Below are 20450 nucleotides of genomic sequence, written 5' to 3'. Positions count from 1 at the left end.
GAAAGGAACTGTATATATTGCAAGGGTGGCCAACTATGTCCTCTACAGCTATGGACCCCCCCGTACTATCTCTGTTTAATTTACTTTGAGGCTGATTGCTGTTTATTACCTGCATATGGTGTGTTCAGCTAATCACAACCTTGGACATTAGTGTTGCTTGGGGAACGTTGAAGAAACTAGAAACGATCTAGTTGCCGCTCTTGGGGATTGTAGTTCACCACTGATACAGGGCTTACAATTGTTAACCTGATCAGAATTTCTTAATTGTCAGCCTTTGGTCAACATTCCTTCAATAATATATGCCCCCTGTTAAAACTATATTTAGTCGCTAATGTTGTCTTTTGAGTCACAGCACAGCTGGAGCACAACTACAGATCAGAAATAAAATGGAAGACAGGGAACACCATGTAGGAGCAAAGATGTAAAAACATGTTATTGTTAATCTCATTCCTAGATACAGATTGGCATCATGAGAAGGACCAGTGATGGTATAAGACCTGTTCGAGGAAAGTCACTTCCAGTTGATGTTCATTCTCACTGGTCAACTGAGCAAATCTTGTCTGCCAGCGTGAAAAAACATAAGGACTTTAACCAGGACATGGCCGATGGACCCTATGTACTGCTATACCCTGATGCAAGGGAAGTTAACACAATTCCTGGAACCAACACCCCTTTCAACATCCAAAAATACAAGGATGCCATAGGGAAGGCCTATCAAAGAATAACTCTCTACATTTGCAACCATGATGACTTCTTAAATACTGGTAAGTGATTCTGATAATGCAGTGACAATCATAAATTTTAGATATTAAAAATAATTCAAGATTTTTCAAAAAAATGTTGATCAGAGAGTGACATGATTTTGCCACAGATTTTAAATATATTTAATTTGTGCTTTATAGCCAAAGTGTTCTATATGTTTGCTAATTGTTAGATATAGCTTTCAATACATACATATATTTAAATTAGACTGTATGTTTTGAATCATTGAATATTTGCAGATTGCAACACAGTGTGAATCTGAAGAGGACAATGAAGTTCAAGTAAAAGCAGTAGAAAGCCCACTGTCGGACACTGTGGTTAGTCTTTTTTCTTTACCATTGTTTTGTGTGTGTGTGTGTGTGTGTGTGTGTCTGTGTTTGTATACACCAATATAATCAAGAAAAGTTAAAAGTTTTAAAAAGTGCTGTTAAGCTTATTTTACTACTTATCAGGTATGGGATTTTCCAGATAATCACAGCACCCCGGAAAGAGCACCTTCAAGAAATAGGTAAGTTTTGTATTGTGGAGGATACAGTGCGGCGACCGTGAATAGTGAGGAGCCAAAATACATTATTATGTATTATATTGTAAATTCTGAAATTATTTAAATTCTTTACAGGGGGTCAAACTTGCAAACTTCTTCTGAAGTAAGACTCTGAAAAATGTCATTAATAATTATCATACAGGCTACAAACATAAAATATATTAACTGTTCATATATTTTTGATATTTAGACTCAAGGTCCCTGCTACAGGTATGTTTTGGACACAGAAATTTGTGTATTGAGACACTAGACCAATAAAATCTTAGTTAACTTTAGATTTTAAGAAATGTTCTACTTTGCCCACTAAATGTTTTTTATTGCAGCACATACACAAGTGTTTATGCACCGATTGTAATTGATAGTGACTCAGACAAAGAAGTTCTCATCGAAAAGGATGAGAGTGAAACACAAAGGTAAGTATACATTTAAATGTGAGAATGTAAATATGCTAAAAGTGAGTATTAACATCCTCATTTTATGTGATATTAAATAATTTTTTTATGTTCTAGTACAAATGGCCTGACTGCTGCAGAAGTACTTGAAGAGCTGGCGTCTAAGACAATAAAAACATCTGTCAGCAGATTTAATATAAACAGAGCAAATGTTTGGGACGGAGCAGCTCGGGGCTTTAGACGTGTGTCTTACAACCCAACTGATGATATACTTGTGAAGTTCAGCGATGATGCAGGACAGCGTGAAGATGGAATGGATAATGGTGGTCCTAAATGTGAATTTTTGACATTATTAATGAAATGCCTTAGATCACGACGAATCTTTGATGGACCTGAGGACAGCAAATTTCTTACATTTGACAGCGCTGGTGAGAAAGTTATACCATCTGACTATAAAATTAAATTAATACATTCTGAAGTTAAGAGCTTGGATGATTAATTGCTTATTAAAATAAAAAGGCATATAATTTAAAGCATTATTTTAGCATAACTAACTAAATACATCCATTACCAGCTGCAAGAGAGGATGAATATTTCCTTGCTGGCAGAATGATTGCCACATCATTGGTACATGGTGGTCCAGGGCCTGCCTTCCTCTCCAAGACACTCTACCAGCATCTGATTGGGACAACAAAGTCTGATGTGGTGGAGGTCACAATTGAAGATGTAACTGATGAAGCTACAAAAGCTTTTCTGTTGGAAGTATGTTGATTTAAATATTCTATTTTAAAACTACAATTTCTTTTGTTATCACAAAGCTTGATGTGTTAATTGCACATTGGACTGTAACACTGTGCTCCAAAGTAGTTGTAATTTTAATCAGCATGCTAAGTGTACTGATGTTTGTTAATTATGAACAAAGATAAATGTTTGACTTTAAGTAGAGGAGTAGAAAACAATACCAGAATAACATGCTTTAAAATATAGACCAAACATTGAAGTACACTAGTAATTATATTTAAAATAATTTTGATGTGAACGTCATGCACAACAACCTGTGATACTGCAATTTTCTTTTTTTTCTTATGTAAACACTAGATATCCAATGCTGCAACGCTGAAGGAACTCCATGGGTGCATTGAAATGCATTGCAGCTTATTGCAGACAGCTGGCTGCTATGGATTTCCGGACTCTTTAGATGGTAAAGGCAACATCATTAAGGACTACCTTAGGTGGTACATCATATACCGCAACCACTTCTCAATCCAAAGGTAACATATTTGTAAGTATTTGGACTGATACAAAATAATGGGGCAATGTAGCTACACTATTTTAATAATAGTTTTTTAACAAAATTGTTTTTAAACCGTAAGCAACACTATACTGAATTGATAACAGACCACAGCTACAGAAGTGGTCTGCCTATTCTTTTGACCAAAATTTTTTTTGAATAATTTGTATGTTTTTGCTTAATTTTACAGTTTTGCATCTTCCCTTTTTATTTATTGTTTCCATGGTTAATTATACTTGTGTTTGTTATACTAATGTTTGCAAAAAGGTTTTGAGTTATCATGCATGTGGTTTACTCAGTATAGAAAAAATCATGTGAAGCTGCAAGGACAGAGATCAAATTTCAAACTTTTAAACACTTATTCTATTAGAATTCTTGTTACTTATCAGTCCCCGCATAAAACGGACAAAGCTGCAAACACAAGTTCAGCTAGTGACCATGTTTAGGCAGGTACTTTAAAAAATGCAGTGCAAATTTGATGTTTGTAGGTGGTTTGATCTTTTACATTATTGGTTTTATTGAGAATAAACCGTACTGTACTGGCTGAAAATGCATTTGCAACATTGTGGCTGAAGTAAGTTAAGCTCCAGTCTGCAACATTCCCTTGCTGATGAATAGAAATGCAGATGGTAAAATATAAATTCTGAAGGTGGCATGGTGGAGCAATGGATAAAACAGACTGGGATTCAGAAGGTAGCACGTTTGATGAGAGCACACACACCAGGTGTGTCCTTGAGAAAGACAGCCAGCACTAACTCACTGCTCACCCCAAGGGTGATGGGTTAAATGCTGAGATCTAATTTCCCCCTAGGATCAATAAAGTATGTAAAAATCATTGTGCTTTTGGAATAATTAAAATAAAACATTCAAAAAGTGTTTTTCATGTTTTTATTGTAGTGCTGATGACAATTTTCCCCTTATAGATTTAAGGATGGCCTCGCAACACTTGGTGTAATCCATGCCCTGCAGCAGCATCCTTTGTTGTTCCAACCCTTCATGTGCTCAAGACCAGAGCCACTGACATCTGACTTTTTAGAGGACATGTTTGCAGTGGTCCTGAGCGAACCTGGCAGTTCAAGACGGCAGGAAGAAACCAGGGTGCTTGGATTCTGGCGAGACTATCTGATAGACGCTGAAGGTTTGTATAATACAAAACTTGTACTGCAAACAAATTACTACGATCAGTGCAAACCAATAAAGCAGCTCTTTCATGAATATTACTTTTATGATGTTTTTTAAGTTTAAACTGTCAGGTGATATTTCTGCTATAGAACAGGTATTTGTGCTATTAATCTTGGAAAAAAAGGAAAAACATAATACTTTGGAACATTTGAGGATCCAAGTTTCTGATATTCTGCTTTGTATTTGAAATTTTTAGAAAAAAGATTTATCTTTAGCTACATTCTATTTAATTCTAGATACCAAAACAGCAGTCTCCCTACAAGACATACTGATGTTTGCCACGGGCCTAAACAGCATTCCACCAGCTGGAATGGAACCAAGACCAAGATTGCTGTTTGGTGATGCATCACGTTTCCCAATTGGGAAAACGTGCAAACACCATTGTGATACCAATGGCTCAGTCATATAAGCAGTTCCAGGATGATATGGACTTTGGAATATTAAACTCTCCTGGTTTTGGTCTGTATTGATCGACTTACAGTTTGATCCTCATACTGTAATATAGTCTTCATGTCAACTGTGTTTTTGTTCTTATACAAAAAGGTTTGTTTAAAGAAATTGACTAGATATCTGTTGGGCCAAGGCCTTTGTTTTAGTTACAATGCTAAAGTAAATGTCTGTGATTTGAAATGATTACTTTTAGTACCCTTAGCTTTAGAAAGAATTCCCTTTATATCTATTCTAAATGGTGAATAGTAGTATTCATAGATATTGTACATTTTACACAATTTGTATGTCAGTGCAAAGTGTAATTTGCCTTGTTAAGGTTACCAATAAATCTTATTACTTAAATGAGAGTGTTTTTTACTCCTTTATTTTATATCAACCTGTATTAATAAAGCTAATAATACCAACACGTGTCTTGCATTTAAGGTGGAGGTTAAGAGAGTCTTCACAATATCATCTGTTAGGAGAAATAATTTATTTGATCGCACTGTCACAACTGATATTCTTATTTGGAAAAACACAAAGGCAATTTTTTTTAAGTGACTATAAACTGATGAACTATAATTGTGTTCTACTTGAAGCAAAAAACATTTTTTTTAGCCTTAACAAAAGTGCAGGTGGTGCATTACTATAACCACAAAGTGGAATCCACAGTTCTGGGATGTGTGGGAACCTTGGCATTACAACCCAGCAAGCCTTTTTAGTCTGATGTAGTTCTCCACACAAGATTCCAATGTCTGTGATGAACTGAAGCCACTGTTTAGTCCTTCAAAATATTCCTGTAGGTGAGGGTCTCCACAGAAATCGGGAGTTGAACTCATCCTGAACTGGCTCAGCTCTTGATGTCCAACTGCAAGGCCACAGTCGCGTCCACCAAACCTAAAAGTTTGTACAAGGAAAATCTTTACTATTAAAATACTAAGAAAACGCAACAACATCCTTGTAGAAAAAAAGTAGACCTATTTAGTCCAAATTTTTGGTGGTACAAACACTGTGGTGTCTGTTTTTTATGACCATACAGTAAAAGAAGACTATATGATCAAGTGCATAGATCAGTGCGCCCCAGGGTGGCTGTGGCTACAATGTAGCTTGCCATCACCAGTGTGTGAATGGGTGGATGACTGGTTGTGTAAAGCGCTTTGGGGTCCTTAGGGACTAGAAAAGCGCTATACAAATACAGGACATTTACCGTTTATAGATTAAAAGGTGCTAAAAAAAAAAAATGTCATTTTTCTGATTTCTACTTAAATTAAAGAATTTTGATTTTTCACATTTTTAATTGACAAGTGATACAAACCTATGAGGCAGGTAATACATCACATCCGGTTTACCAGATGGACAGCGTGACTGGCTAACTGGACGGATCAGGTGCGTGTTCCACTTTCTTTTGCATTCATCCAGATCCCTCTGAAGCACAGCCATGAAAATGAAGCGCACCAAGCACATGTGTTCATGACTACCATTAAAGAGGTGCATTTCCTTCATGTCACTCAAAAGGTCCATCCAGAACTGTGTTCTAAAAAAGACAAAAACATACCATCAGTTCACAAATCACCAGCCTTCAAAGCCTCACTATTTCTTACATTTATGAAATTGTTTCTTGAGTTGACGTAAAGTGCGTGCATTTCGGATTTCTATTCATCTCTCTTTCTTTATTGACTATTACAGTTTATATTTTCTATCTTATACTTGTATGTAACATAATGGCTACACATTGAAGCTATAAAGGAAAGGTGGTGTAATACACATCAAGGCTTCTGCATCACAGACTATATATTACAGCCACACTTTTATCTGCTTAATATAGTTGTTTCTTGAAAATTTTTAAAACCTACCGCTGTTTTCTGAAGTACGACCACCAGCTTTCAATTCTTTGATTTGTTATTGAAGATCCATACATATGACTGGCAGCTCCTGCAAAAAAATCCTGATGAGATGACCGTAAGGCACAATGCATTGCTGCCATCGTCCCATTTTCAGTGCCGCAGTCTGTGCGAAGTCGCACTGGTATGACTCCAAACTCTGAAGCACACTGAACGTAGTGTTGAGCTATGACTTCTGGGTTGCTGTTAGTTGCTCCGCAAACCAACCATAATACCTTCCGCGAATAGCCATCAATACAACCACTGATAGTCAAACCATATGGCTTTAATTTGTCATATCCATCAACATGCCAAGTGTGGTTTGGTCCAGGTGAATCGTAAACTCTTCGTACAAACTTTTTCCTTGAGCGCTTTTGGACTCCAGATGGGTCGAGCTCTGCCATTATCACCATGACATCATGCCTTTTCACAGAAAGATGGCGTTTCTGACGCAGTGTCTGCCACATTGAACGGTATCCATAATGTTGACCAGGTCCCTTCAGCTCTTCTATTATTGCAGCACGAATCAAGGCCTGACTTGAGTAATCTTTTTTGCGGGACAGTGATAAACTTCTTAATCTACATTTAAGTGTGGTCAGACTGATCTTCTGTTTATGTTTTGAGGCCAAAATGTCCAAAGTTTCATTATAGGAGTAACCGTCTCTGAAATATTTCTGAATGAGGTCTTCGATGGAAATGTTTTCTTGAATTGATCCTTATAAACAGAAAAAAAAAAAAAAGATGGGAAATGGTAAAATAGATCATCAGACAAGAAATGTGCAGTTTTAAATAACAATGACATTTTAAAACCAATGTATTGTTTCATTATTAAACTAAATTAATATGTTGCTTCTTTGGGCCTCAGTAAATTCAAGACAAATAAAGTCTACAACTATAACCCTAACCTGGACGACTAAGAATCTTCACAGATATACCTTAATGGTTTAAAAGATTGCAAAATAACGTGTATGCAATTTATATAACATAAAAATAATATAGTACATAAGGACTGCATTCAAATGTAAATAAACTGTAAACAGCCAAATGGCAGCTTTGTGAACTGGTTGAGACAACCTTTTTTTTAATATGTAATTTGTGAAATACTTACTGTTGTCGACAAACGCCAAAAACTCAATATGTTTGCCACATGAACCGCAGAACTTGACAACTTCTCCCACGTTATGGCCACAATATGGACAAAACATTCTTATCCTGAAAGAAACAGCATTTTTCTTTTAAAATAGAGTATTAAAACGGCAAAGGGCAGACCTAAGCTAAAGTGTATATACACAAACGCATTTCCAACACAACAGCTACGTTGCTAGCGTAAAACAGAACTTCCAAAACACAACTACCTACATAACTTAAATTACACAATTGAGAGCATATGTGTATTAGTTGTTGATTTATAGACAAACACTAATATATATTCAAATAATTTAAAAAAAAAAAGAAGGTTCATTTACCTTTTACTGCCACACACCAAATCCGGTCATTAGAAACGTCATGGCTTATGTAGCCACTAGGTAACAAAAACTCAACACTGCCCCTAGCGTCCTGGAGCACTTCCGTTGTGCTTTGTATTTTGCATGTGTTTTGTATTTTGCATGTGCTTTGTATTTTGCATGTGTTTTTGATTTTGCGTGTGTTTTGTATTTTGCATGTGTTTTGTATTTTGCGTGTGCTTTGTATTTTGCGTGTGTTTTGTATTTTGCATGTGTTTTGTATTTTGCATGTGCTTTGTATTTTGCGTGTGCTTTGTATTTTGCATGTGTTTTGTATTTTGCATGTGCTTTGTATTTTGCGTGTGTTTTGTATTTTGCATGTGCTTTGGAGTTTGCATGTGTTTTGGAGTTTGTACGTGCTTTGTCTCTAGGGGCCACCGTAGGCTGAGGTTAAAGTTACGTTTCATAACTGCATAGTTTCACAGACGTTTAATGGTTCACTGGCACATGTGTTAGACTGAACTATCATCTAAATATCATCTGTTTTTTAATAGTTATTCAACTGTATTCTAAGCACCAGCTGTCTGTTAGAATGTGATTTTTTTCTCTCTCTCTGTTGGCAGAGGTATAAAAATGCGCAGGAAAATCTTACGTGCATGGCGAACTTCACCGACGATATTTAGGGAGGAATAAACACACATCAAACATAAATGAACCATTTGCCTGTCTCCATAATTGAGAGCATTTTCTCTTCCTATGTCAACACTCTCTCTCTCTCTCTTTTTTTTTTTTTTGGCTTTTTCGGTCATGTTATGTTTACCTGTCAAAGGCTTGTTACAAACTATGAAACACATCGTGCAGACTTCTGGATGTTAGAAGAAAACGAATACTGCTCATGAATGAGACTAAAGGCAGGAAGGTGTCCTTTAAAACTAAACATGTTAATAGGACCTCCCTATTTATATCATAGTTTATGATATAGCACGTGTATTTCAGTAATAGCCTGCTGATTTCAGTGTGGTGAACAGTCGCACAGCTCACGTAGGCGATATCTGTGATACTCCTTAGCTATAATTTATCCAAGTTAACTTCAGTTAACCTTTCAGACAGTTCTTTTGCAATGAAAAACATAAACACCCATGCTGCCGGTAGGTTTTCTCAGTGCCAGCTGTTAACATTATAGCCGCTTATGCAGTAACCATGGTAACCACGGACTCTGAGCGGCTGGATCGACGGAGGTCAGACAACAATTTTACATGTATGATATTAAAACAGGACACAGCCACTATACGTGCTGGCCTCATATCAAATGTGAAGGCAGACTGAGTCTATGTTTGACGTTTTTTATATCTAATCTTCCTTTTCAAACATTTAAACAGCAGCGAGTCTGCAGCTGAGGGAATACAAACTCAAATTGTCGGAACAGGTTTGCTCGTTTCTTGGATTCATTTGGTGATTTATTAAATCTATAACTGTTATTCTAATCTGCTGCTGAGTCTCTTACACTTTTCTTTATGCTGTATATTTTCACGTCTCTGGAATAGTTGGCAGTTAGATAGTCAGCTGGGAAACTCTGTGTTAACTCATGGAGCTGAGGATATCGTGGATATGCTGACCTCGCTCCGTGGTGTACAGGGCCGTTTACCCTCATGATTAATATTCACAATAAAAATATTAGCCGAACATCATGAAGTCTGTATGTGTTTCATAGTGTCGAACAACCTTTGTACAGTTAAAGCCAGCAGTTACTACATGACAGAAACACCAACGTTATCTCTTTTATGCGTTTATACACAGGTCACGCTGATTACTGAACAAAAACCCAAAGATCAGATGTTAAACAGATTTATTTGCTCTCTCTCCTCCTTAAACATTTTTTAATGTTAGTTATAATTCAGAATTGGCAACTGAAACACGTAGGACACATAAGAACTTCAGGAAATAAAACACCGATAAATATAACCTCAGTAAAAGAAGTCAGCGGGGGTTACTACAGCTGTGTACCGGGGCCTGCGCTTTGTCGGTGGGATTGCTTGCGAGGCGAGCGGGTCTATCCCAAGCTTTGCCGTGAGACTGGGCAGACATCTCCGAAATCATCGAAGCACTTTTGCAAAGAGGCTGTATCTTGACAAACCGACCAGACACATGAAGATTAAACCACTACATTCTCGGCTAAAAAAATATTAAAACGGTATTTTGTGACACACAAACAGGGTTTTTCAAAGTTCAGTTTTGTTAGCTTCCACATGCCGGTTGTTGTGTGCTAGAAACAATGGCCACCAGGCCAAAGCAATGGTTTTGACTCGATCAGCGTTAACCCCGCCCCCTGAGTTTGATGGGTGAGGCTGACAGATAAAATTATTTCATGATGAGAGCCAGGCGCCAGGACTGCCAAAATGAAATAAATAAATATATCATTAAATAATTAATTAAATGTGTCAATAAGTAATTAAATGTGTCAATAATTAATTAAAATGTGAAATACATAAATAATTAATTAAATGTGTCAATAATTAATTAATTACATGTGTCATAACTATTTATTTATTTAATTAATTCCAATTTTAATTAATTATTGACACATTTAATTAATTATTTGATGGTGTATTTAATTAATTCATTATGGCAGTCCTGGCATTCCATAGTGTGTACACCTGTGAGCATGGACACGCTTGTTTTTTTAAAAGGTTCCTTCATGTAATGATCTGCTAGAGGGTGTGGGGGGGCCACTGCCCCGTCCTCCAGGGCATGAAGCAGGTATGGAGGAGATCAAAACTCCAGACATCCAGAGGCCCCCAGAACACAAGAGACCAAGGAAGACCAACAGAGGGGCAGCCGTGCCACTGTCCCAGAAAGAGCTGAGGAGAGTCCCAGATGAGGGCTCACTCAGCAGCCGCGGAGCAGAAGCCGGGGGTGGGGGGGGGGGGGGGGGGGGGGTGGCCAAGAGGGTGGCATCCTAATGTGATTGGTCACTGCGATGGACACTTCAGGTTGCTGCTAAACTGAGTTACACTGTGGCAGCAATAGAAACGCTGTTTTAAACTGTATTTGTTTACAATTTGAAAAATAAAATTTGCCGAATGAATTATCAGAAGTTATTGTTTGTTGTGCATTAGTGGAAATACTGACAACTGTCACTGGATTATAGAATGTTGAAGAAATATTTTAAACCAGAGCAAACACAATCCAGCTGCAGTTATTGATCCATCATCTGTTCATTGATTGACACTTTGATCATGAGTCCTGACATCAGAGATGTGAATGAGTGATGCTTTGTTTTCATGAATCACATTAAAAGCACACTTACACTTCCTCAGACCTGGTCTCAACCATCGGACTCCAGCAGGCTCCACCCTGAAAGGAGGAGGGGGGTCAGACCAGCACAGTCTCTTTCGGCATGCAGTGTTGGGAAGGTTACTTTTAAAATGTATTCCATTACAGAATACAGAATACATGCCCCAATATGTATTCTGTAACGTATTCCGTTACGTTACTCAATGACAGTAACGTATTCTGAATACTTTGGATTACTTAATATATTATCTTGCTTGAAATATTTTAAACCAGAGGATTCAAAGGCATGTCCTCAAGCATCTGCTCTGCTGTCTCATTAATCTGTTGGACAGTATCACATCACTTCTGGGATGGGAAGCATGCATCAATCCTAAGAAAAAGGTCAAACTGTTTCTTAGTCTATTGATTAAACTTAATTTTATAAAATGTGTTTATGTTGCTGCCAGTGAGTTTCACTCAGTGAAACAGCTGTACATATCTGGCTGCAGAGGTTCACTCACTGTGAGTTCAGGCTTCACTGTAACAGTTCGTCCAGATGATATTTCAGGTTAGCTGAGCAGACAGTCTGTGAGGTGGACAGGAGAGAAGGATGTGACACACAGTCTTTGGTAAGGAGCTGAATGGTCTGAAATAGTGTATCATAAATATAGTTCAGGTTGTTGCTATCATGCTGAGTAAATGTACACAAGATGCTTGTAGCTGCTGCGTGCTAGGCGTTCTACGTTTTTATGCTTTGTGGTTATTTCTGTGCTGCTAACAACTGAATTTACTTCAGTTGTCTGATGTAGATCCATCACTCTGGGCCTGGACCTGCAGACCACAGGGAAACATCACACATCTACCTGCTGTCTGTTTCACTGCTCAAATATATTTTTTGTACTGTCTTCTTGAAATTCTTTCAATTTTTTGTTTGCAATCATACACACGATGCAGTCATTGACCTACACTGATTCACTTTTCACTGGAAGCTTCATTCCATAAATATTCAGTCAATTTAACACATTGGAACAAATTTTAAACATTTCAGCTGAGACAGATGAACATCATGTGACTATTTCATCAAGTGTGTTGCTTTCAATGACCATGTTCCTGTTAAATACAGTTACAGTGTCATTTGAAGAACTTCTTAGTCATCATTACTGCTGTTTGAGTGTGTGCTCATTACTGTTATCTCTTTAGTACTTTTTGAATTTAAGGTACATTTTGGAAGAATCGGTTTTATTAAAGCTTTTTCTGTATTGTGTGTTGTACATTCCACATTTTATCTACAAATCTGATCCTTGGAAAAATCCAGGAGAAAACATGAAACCAAAGGAGAAAGAAGAGGCAATTCCTCCATATTATCTTTTTTTTTTCTTTTTTGTGCCCCGTTTGGATCTTTAGCCATCAGAATTGTTGTCTTAAGGCCAAGAAAGATGCCAAGTGGATTTATTTTACCAAGTGGATCATCATGGCCTTGCCATATTGGTCCATTTGATTGACCTTTATTATAATTATGTATTTATTTTATTTTCGGTTGCTACAAATGGGACAGACATGACTGGGGGATAGGACAGGGAGAAAGAATGAAAGAGGGAGAGAAAGAAAACCAGAGGGGAGAAGAGACGGTGAGAAAGGGGGGGAAGAAAGAAAAAAAAACAAAAAAAACACCTGGATCACCTGTATGGAGAAAAAAAACAAACAGAAGAGAAAGCAAACAAAAAAAAGAGCAACATAATAAATACAGCACCATCACAATAAACTAGCTAGCAGTAGATAACAGTAGATACTAAATATTAAACGATATTGTGCAGCACGCAAGATAGACAGCACACAATGTGCTTTGAGGTAGCAGCCAAGAAAGGTGTAGTCCGCGTCTGTGAACACCCGTGTGTACACCTGTGTGCATACCTGTGTGGATCAGCATGCTTGTATTCCAAAGGTTTCTCCATGTAACGATCTGCTAGAGAGTGTAGGGAGCCATAGCCCCGTCCCCAGGGCATGAAGCAGGTATCGAGGAGATCCAGGCCCCAGATATCCAGAGGCCCCAGAGTACGAGGACCCGAGGAGGACCACCAAAAGGGGGGGGAACCGTGCCACCCTCCTGGGAAGAGCTGAGTAGAGCCCCAAACGAGAGGTCACCCAGCAGCTATGGAGCAGAGGCCAGAGGGGGTTGCAGTGGCGTGCCCGCAGGCTCTGCCGGCAGCCAGCTGTGCCAGAGAGGACCGAGCTTCAGACCCAGAGGCCTGAGGGCACCCCTCCATATTATCAGCATTTGCTCTTGTGCACCATCTCTGTCGTTACTTAGGTCACAACCAATCACTTCATGGTGGTTTTAGCTCAGGAGGTAGAGCAGGTCATTTACTGGTTGTAAGGTTGATGGTTTGATTCCTAGTCTGCATGCCAAATGTCCTTGGGCAAAATATTTACTTTACATTGCTCTCTGATGCATCCATCAGGGTGGGAATGTTAGTTAGTAAGTACGGTACTTAAAAATCATAGAAGGATGTGGCATGCTGTATTAAGTGCTTTGAGTACTCCAGAAGAGTAGAAAAGTGCTATATGAAAATCAGTCTCTGTATCTCTTCCAGTTGTGTTCCTAGTCTGTTTTGTTCGGTGCAGCAGATTCAGCTTTCAAACTTACAGCCTTTATAAGGGCACCTGACTTTATGTTGTACTTTGAAGTGTGCAGTACACAGGTGGGTACAACAGACAGTCTCCGAACAAGAACAGCAAACCCACATGACATACAGCAAAACAGAACTGGCGTATCTGTAAACAAGGAAATACTTTGGTTGCTGCAAAAATCCAATGTTTTAGCCTGTAATGCTTAAATAGCTGCCCTCTTTTGAAAGTTAACAGGGCAATACTTCCACTTCCAAGGCATCTCTTCCTGGGATTTGAAATACAACAAAGAAAAAGCAAATAAGAACAAAGAAGATTCAGTCATAGCAGCACTATATCTATACCTTGGATTTAATCTGGATCAGAGACCTGCTTCAGACTGAGTAATGTGAAGGCCATAGACATGTTTAGCTTTTCCTTTCTGATTAGCTGAGTAATGTTACACTATGGTAATGAATGTGACTGAGCAACTTGGACATTTAAGCCTAAAATGACATCACTTTGACATGCATAACAGCCACACATTGTGATGTTAGGGAACTGATAGTTTAATTGGAACAGTCCAAAAGCCTGTCAGTGAGGCAGGATGGCTACATGGCAGCACTGGCTCTTTTTACCAGGCAAATTACCATAGTGACTGATGTCAATCACATCAGCTGGTCATGAACATGTAAGTGGACCTTGCTGAGTTGAAGATGTTTACAAGGAATCATTTAGAACAGTTTTATACGTCAACTGATTGAATCCATGAATCTGAAAATGTGTTTCTGAGTGAAAGAGACAAACATGTACAGACTGAACTATCTGTTCAACAGTCAGAGTGTTTCTCTAACAGGAGGACACTCTTTACACTCAACTCGGCACAGAGTTACTGAGGAACCAGGAGACATGAGCATAAACCCAGGATAAAGGGTTTCAGTGAATGTGGTGTTGAAGGTGTGGAGGTGGATCAGAGTGTCAGAGGAGACTCTGTAGAAGGACAGAGTGCCAGCAGGACAGTCCAGATACACTGCTACTCTGTTAGAGACAGAGGAGGATGAGGAGGAGATGGATGTCTCTTTCTTATTGTGACAGACATAATGAGGACCATCATCAGTGCAGTACAGACTCCAGGACTGATCATTGTTTCCAAACAAACAGTCATAACTGAGTCCTTTCCTTCTGATTTTGCTGTAACTCACTGATATAATAACTGTTATTCTCCACTCGACCTCCCAGTAACAGCGACCAGTCAGACCATTTCTACACAGCAACTGCTCATAAACATCAAATCTGTCTGGATGATCAGGATATGATTGAACCTCCTCCACACGTGTCACCTTCCTGTTGTTGTCAGACATTTTGAGGTTTGTGTGTACTGTGTTTGTGTCGATTGTGAGTTGACAGGAATCTGATGGAGAGAACAAACACAATCCAGCTGCAGTTATTGATCCATCATCTGTTCATTGATTGACACTTTGATCATGAGTCCTGACATCAGAGATGTGAATGAGTGATGCTTTGTTTTCATGAATCACATTAAAAGCACACTTACACTTCCTCAGACCTGGTCTCAACCATCGGACTCCAGCAGGCTCCACCCTGAAAGGAGGAGGGGGATCAGACCAGCACAGTCTCTTTCAGCATGCAGTGTTGGGAAGGTTACTTTTAAAATGTATTCCATTACAGAATACAGAATACATGTCTCAATATGTATTCTGTAACGTATTCCGTTACGTTACTTAATGACAGTAACATATTCTGAATACTTTGGATTACTTAATATATTATCATGCTTTTTACAACAACGTGAATGTACTATTGCTGTGTGATTCATTACTATTACTGAAGGTCCGCGACTCCGAACTGTAGTAAAGGGACCTCTGACTAATACGGCGGGGTCCCTGTCGGCTCGTAGCCGAAAAATAGCTCTACTTTGTTGTGTGGGTCAACTTTTCTTGCGAGAGACAGAGAGAGGCGTTGAAAGACTGCTCCAACGGAACTTATTGTTTTTGGAGGAAAACGGGAACACGGTGTACAGTCGAGTCTTAATAGCTTACTTACAACTGGGCTCGTCAGGCACTCTTCTTGGCTGAAGTGGTTATTATTATATTTACATGCTTCCAGCTCCCGTTTTTCCTCGATGACAACTCGTACCTTTCCACTCCCCTTTTTCTCCCTCCTCGCTTACAGACCCATAACGTGTATGGCAGTCCATTCTCCCTGCAACACGGACTACACTGCCCATGATGCTACATTCTTTAGAGCTATGCTTGTAGCATTCTGCCTGTTAGCTTAGCACAACAACAACAACAACGAAAAGGTGCTCTCTCACCCAGGAAACACACAGTCGCAGAGAGAGAGAGAGCGTCGCCCTGTAACCATGGCAACCGTAACGCTGCCGCCTGGAACAACAGAACGTAGCTGTCAAACAAAACCCAAACAGTCCTGACCCGCGACAAAATGAAACAGGAAAGTACTGCAGTGTAATCCATTTATTTCAACAAAGTAACTGTATTCTGAATACCACCTTTTTAAACGGTAACTGTAACGGAATACAGTTACTCATATTTTGTATTTTAAATACGTAACGGCGGTACATGTATTCCGTTACTCCCCAACACTGTCAGCATGCACATATGGACATTACATCACTCTCATACACATACTGTTAGACACTAATAAAGGAACAGTCCAACATTTTCACAACTACACATCAATCCATACGTGGATCAAACTGTTGATGATCTGGCTTCTTATTGCTTTGATTTCTGAATCTAAAGAGTGAATGCATTTAAACCAGGAACCACAAATCTAGGCATTCAAAGTTGATAAAGTACCATGGAGTTTTGTAGGGTCAAGCATCACACCAAATCTGGTATATATTGTTTCTATTTTATACAGTACATCTTTGAAATTATACATTCCAGTTATGGCAGCACTTGGTGTGGTGATTAGCACTGTTGCCTAACAGCAAGAAGGTGCTGAGATCCATTCCATCACCTGGCCAGGTCCTTTCTATTTGGAGGTTGCACAGGTTTACTCTGGATTCCTCCCACAGCCCCACTGGCCAGTCCACTGAGGTGGCTGGTATTGGAAGAGGTAGGCTGGCCAGGTCAGGCACTACATTTATTTGCAAGCACTAAAAGTGCATAAAAGATCAGCTCGCTTCTCGCGATGAACCCGCCTCTTTCAAGGATTTAGTTTCCCTTTCCCTCCAGATAGACAACGCCTGAGGAAGAGGGAAGCTGAGAGAAAAACAGACTCCGCAGGTCATTTCCTCGCTGTCTTCGGGTTGACTTCCGCTGCACTACCAGTACAAACATCCACCCCAGTTATTGCCTCTTCTGTCACAGATTCTGTGCTGGAACCGATGCAAATTGTGCATTTCCAGCTCTCAACTATTTTTAATGGTAAAAAAAATGGCCTGCATTTGTATAGTGCTTTACTCAGTCCCTAAGGACCCCAAAGTGCTTTACACTACATTCAGTCATTCACACACTGGCAATGGCAAGCTACATTGTACATTGTAGCCACAGCTGCCCTGGGGCGCACTGACAGAGGCGAGGCTGCCGGACACTGGCGCCACCGGGCCCTCTGACCACCACCAGTGGGCAAACATGGGGTTAGTATCTTGCCCAAGGATATTTGGAAACCAGCCAGGAGGCAGCCTGCCTGCATGCAAGAGGATGCAGAGTGAACCATCACTGGGATCGAACCACCGACCTTCTGATTAGTGGCTGACCTGCTCTGCCACCTGAGCTACAGCCACCCCGTAAGGTGGTTTGCCTGATCACTTTCTAGTATCCTGCCCCAAATGGTTAAAAAGCTCCACCTGCAGGTATGTTCTGGGATACAGGTGGGCAGATCAGTTACTAATATTAAACCCTGGCTACTGCTCCCTGTGTTTTTGCAGGCTTACCAGGCTACTCCAACCCCTTCAGGCTCTCGCTGATTTCGGTGTCGGGCAGAGACTTGTTGATTGAGAGTTAGCTAAACAGTTGCACACTCCTCTCCTAGCACTCGAACTTCCCATACTACCCAAAGCTATTAATCACAATCAAAATAAATAATCAAGTGTTTGCCCACATCACTCATCAAACTGAAACTGTCATGCTAGTTAGATCCTGTAATAATAATAATAATAATAATAATAATAATAATAATAATAATAATGAACAGCCAGGAGAGTCACTTACCTTTTTCCCCATTCAATTTTCCCAACTTATTCTCGGTTTCCACTGGTTAACTCTCATATAGAATGGCTCTAGCTCTTACCTCCATCCCATTAGAGGACCGTGACCTACAGGAGGTGTTCAGCAAACAAAAGGCTGTCTCGCTACCAACCCACAAGATTGTATGACTTTCCCAGCGTTCAGGTCGCCAAGCAAAGCTTCAGCCATGTGGCTTTTTTTTCTCGTCGCCTAACCCCAGCCCAAAGAACTACGATGTAGGTGATGGAGCGTTAACTACTCGCTTAACTTTAAAAACCTTAAAAAAGTAGATTGAATTCAACTGTACACATCAGTTTTCCTTCCAAGAAACATTCCATTACTTATCTGTATAACAGAAGAAGTCACTTAGATGAGTGATAAAACATCCGGAGAAACTAAACTTTTGGGCATGTCTTTGCCTGTAATTCAGGAATTAAGAGATTTTTTTATGTATAGATTTTTTTTTCAGTTATTGTTTCAATTGGCTCATTTTCAGCCTCAGCAGCATCTCTCAGAAGAAAACCAGTTTAAACTTTGTGCCAATCATCAGACAAAAAGTGAATTCACATCAGAGTGGAATTCATAAGATCAAAAGAATAAGCACTTAAGATTGTGTTCTGCAGGGGAATGATAAGTTTCATATCCTCCCTCTCTCTTTTTAAATGTAACTCATAAAACAAGCAAAACTACTAATCTGTACAAGTTACAGATGTCCTTCTAGGTAAATATACACAACTCTTTTGAAGTGATTTGAACTGTGAGTTAAAGGACATGCAGAAGAGGATGCAGAAGATGCAGAGTCAACCATCACTGATGCAGTCTCTCCTGCATAAAGTTCAGGTGCTCGTTTTCCTGTGTGGGTGTCTGATGCCACAAAACAGACTCAGAGCTATAACATCCTAAATGACTATGATATGGAACAGATGTGGGTGTGTCCTCATCTCCCAGAGGAATTCCAATTGTTGTCATAAAAAAAAAAACCATGCACACACAAAAACACCTGAAAATATAAACATCAACCAAAAATCAGCAGTAACTTACTTACTTTATGAGGTCTGTGAAAATTATTTCCATATGATTTACAGTATATATCACAGCATCAAGGGTCTTTATAAGCACGGAGCATAGTACTAAAGTGAATCAGTTTCAGCTTTTGTTTTTCCATCCATAAATCAATTTTCTTCCGCTTATCCTTTTCAGGGTCGCAGGAGCCTATCCAAGCTGTCTTAGGGTGAGAGGCAGGGTACACCCTGGACAGGTCGCCAGTCTTTTGCAGGCCAAACACATAGACACAGACACACATAGAATCATTCCACATCGAAAGACCTCAGCCTGATGGTGGAATTGAACTCAGGACCTTGTCACGGTGAGTTAACAGTGCTAACCACTGTGCTGCCCAGTTTTGTTTTTCATTATGCATATTTCAGTAATAATTAAATTTCATTATCTGTATCTTTACCACACTTGACTAGGTGTAGGTACTGTAGGTGCAGTGAATGCTTAAATTATGCTCTTTGGAATATACTAGACATTCAATGTTAAGATTCAGCACACTGTGTTTGGATTTTGATTAAATTACATTAATAAATATGTATGTAATATTATATAAAAATTAATATTACACACTCTGTGATCATCATTTATGTCCAGTTCAGAATAAATGTGTGCACTCACATATTAAAATAAATAAAGTCAATAATATCTGCTAAGACTGGAGATAATATAAGGAGGGAGAGAACTGACAGCTATTATTTATATCAGCCTGTCTCAGTTCTTTTAATTCTAAGTATCATAAAGTAATGTGGTAACATGTGGACTGATGTGTTTACAGACAGCATTTTAACCACTAGTTTAAAGGCGGTAGGTTGCACCCTTCGATCTAACACTGTATAAATGTAACAGGGCTCAGTGCTGGTTCTAATAGTCTGAGCTGCTTTAAGCTTTGTTTGTGAAGAGCACAGCAGCATGATCTTAAAAGAGTGGGTCTATGTGCTGTGACACTAGCATTAGCCATGTTAGCACGTTACCTTTAACACCTGGTCAGGCTGAGTCTAAAGGCGGACATTAGGAGGTTCAGCTCTCCATTTTACTGTAGAGTCCCTTCATTCTTCACATATCCATGTCGGGCAGAGAGTACATCTGAAGGCTGAATGGCCTTTTTGCAAGCACACACACTTTCTAGCATTGCAAAGCTATGAGTACAAATAGCAGTGTATAAAAATCCAGGCAACCAGCCTGTGCCTGTGAGTACCTTAAATCACGCTGCGTGGCTAGTTTGCATTGCTTCAGGGTTTTGGAAATGAGATAATCCAATAACCAATCTGATAGCTGATCCAATAGTTAATTCCAGAGCTAATCCGATACCTAATATAATATACTAATATATTAGCTAATCTGTGAGCTGACAGGAAAGGGAAATGGATTTTCAAATGAG

General features: G+C 39.2%; 2 pseudogenes; one reads left to right on the top strand and one right to left on the bottom strand.

Annotated features, from left to right (window-relative positions):
* Window positions 1-469: 469 nt before the first annotated feature.
* On the top strand, window positions 470-4641 carry LOC146607785 (G2/M phase-specific E3 ubiquitin-protein ligase-like; annotated as a pseudogene).
* A 9982-nt stretch (window positions 4642-14623) lies between these two features.
* Window positions 14624-20450, bottom strand: part of LOC146607784 (protein NLRC3-like) — a 40920-nt pseudogene continuing 35093 nt past the window's right edge.

Source organism: Diplotaxodon limnothrissa, linkage group LG23 (genome assembly GCF_057381915.1).
Source record: "Diplotaxodon limnothrissa isolate DT_005_m linkage group LG23, D_limnothrissa_male_GT1.1, whole genome shotgun sequence".
NCBI lineage: Eukaryota > Metazoa > Chordata > Actinopteri > Cichliformes > Cichlidae > Diplotaxodon > Diplotaxodon limnothrissa.
This window is presented reverse-complemented; position numbering and strand designations above follow the sequence as displayed.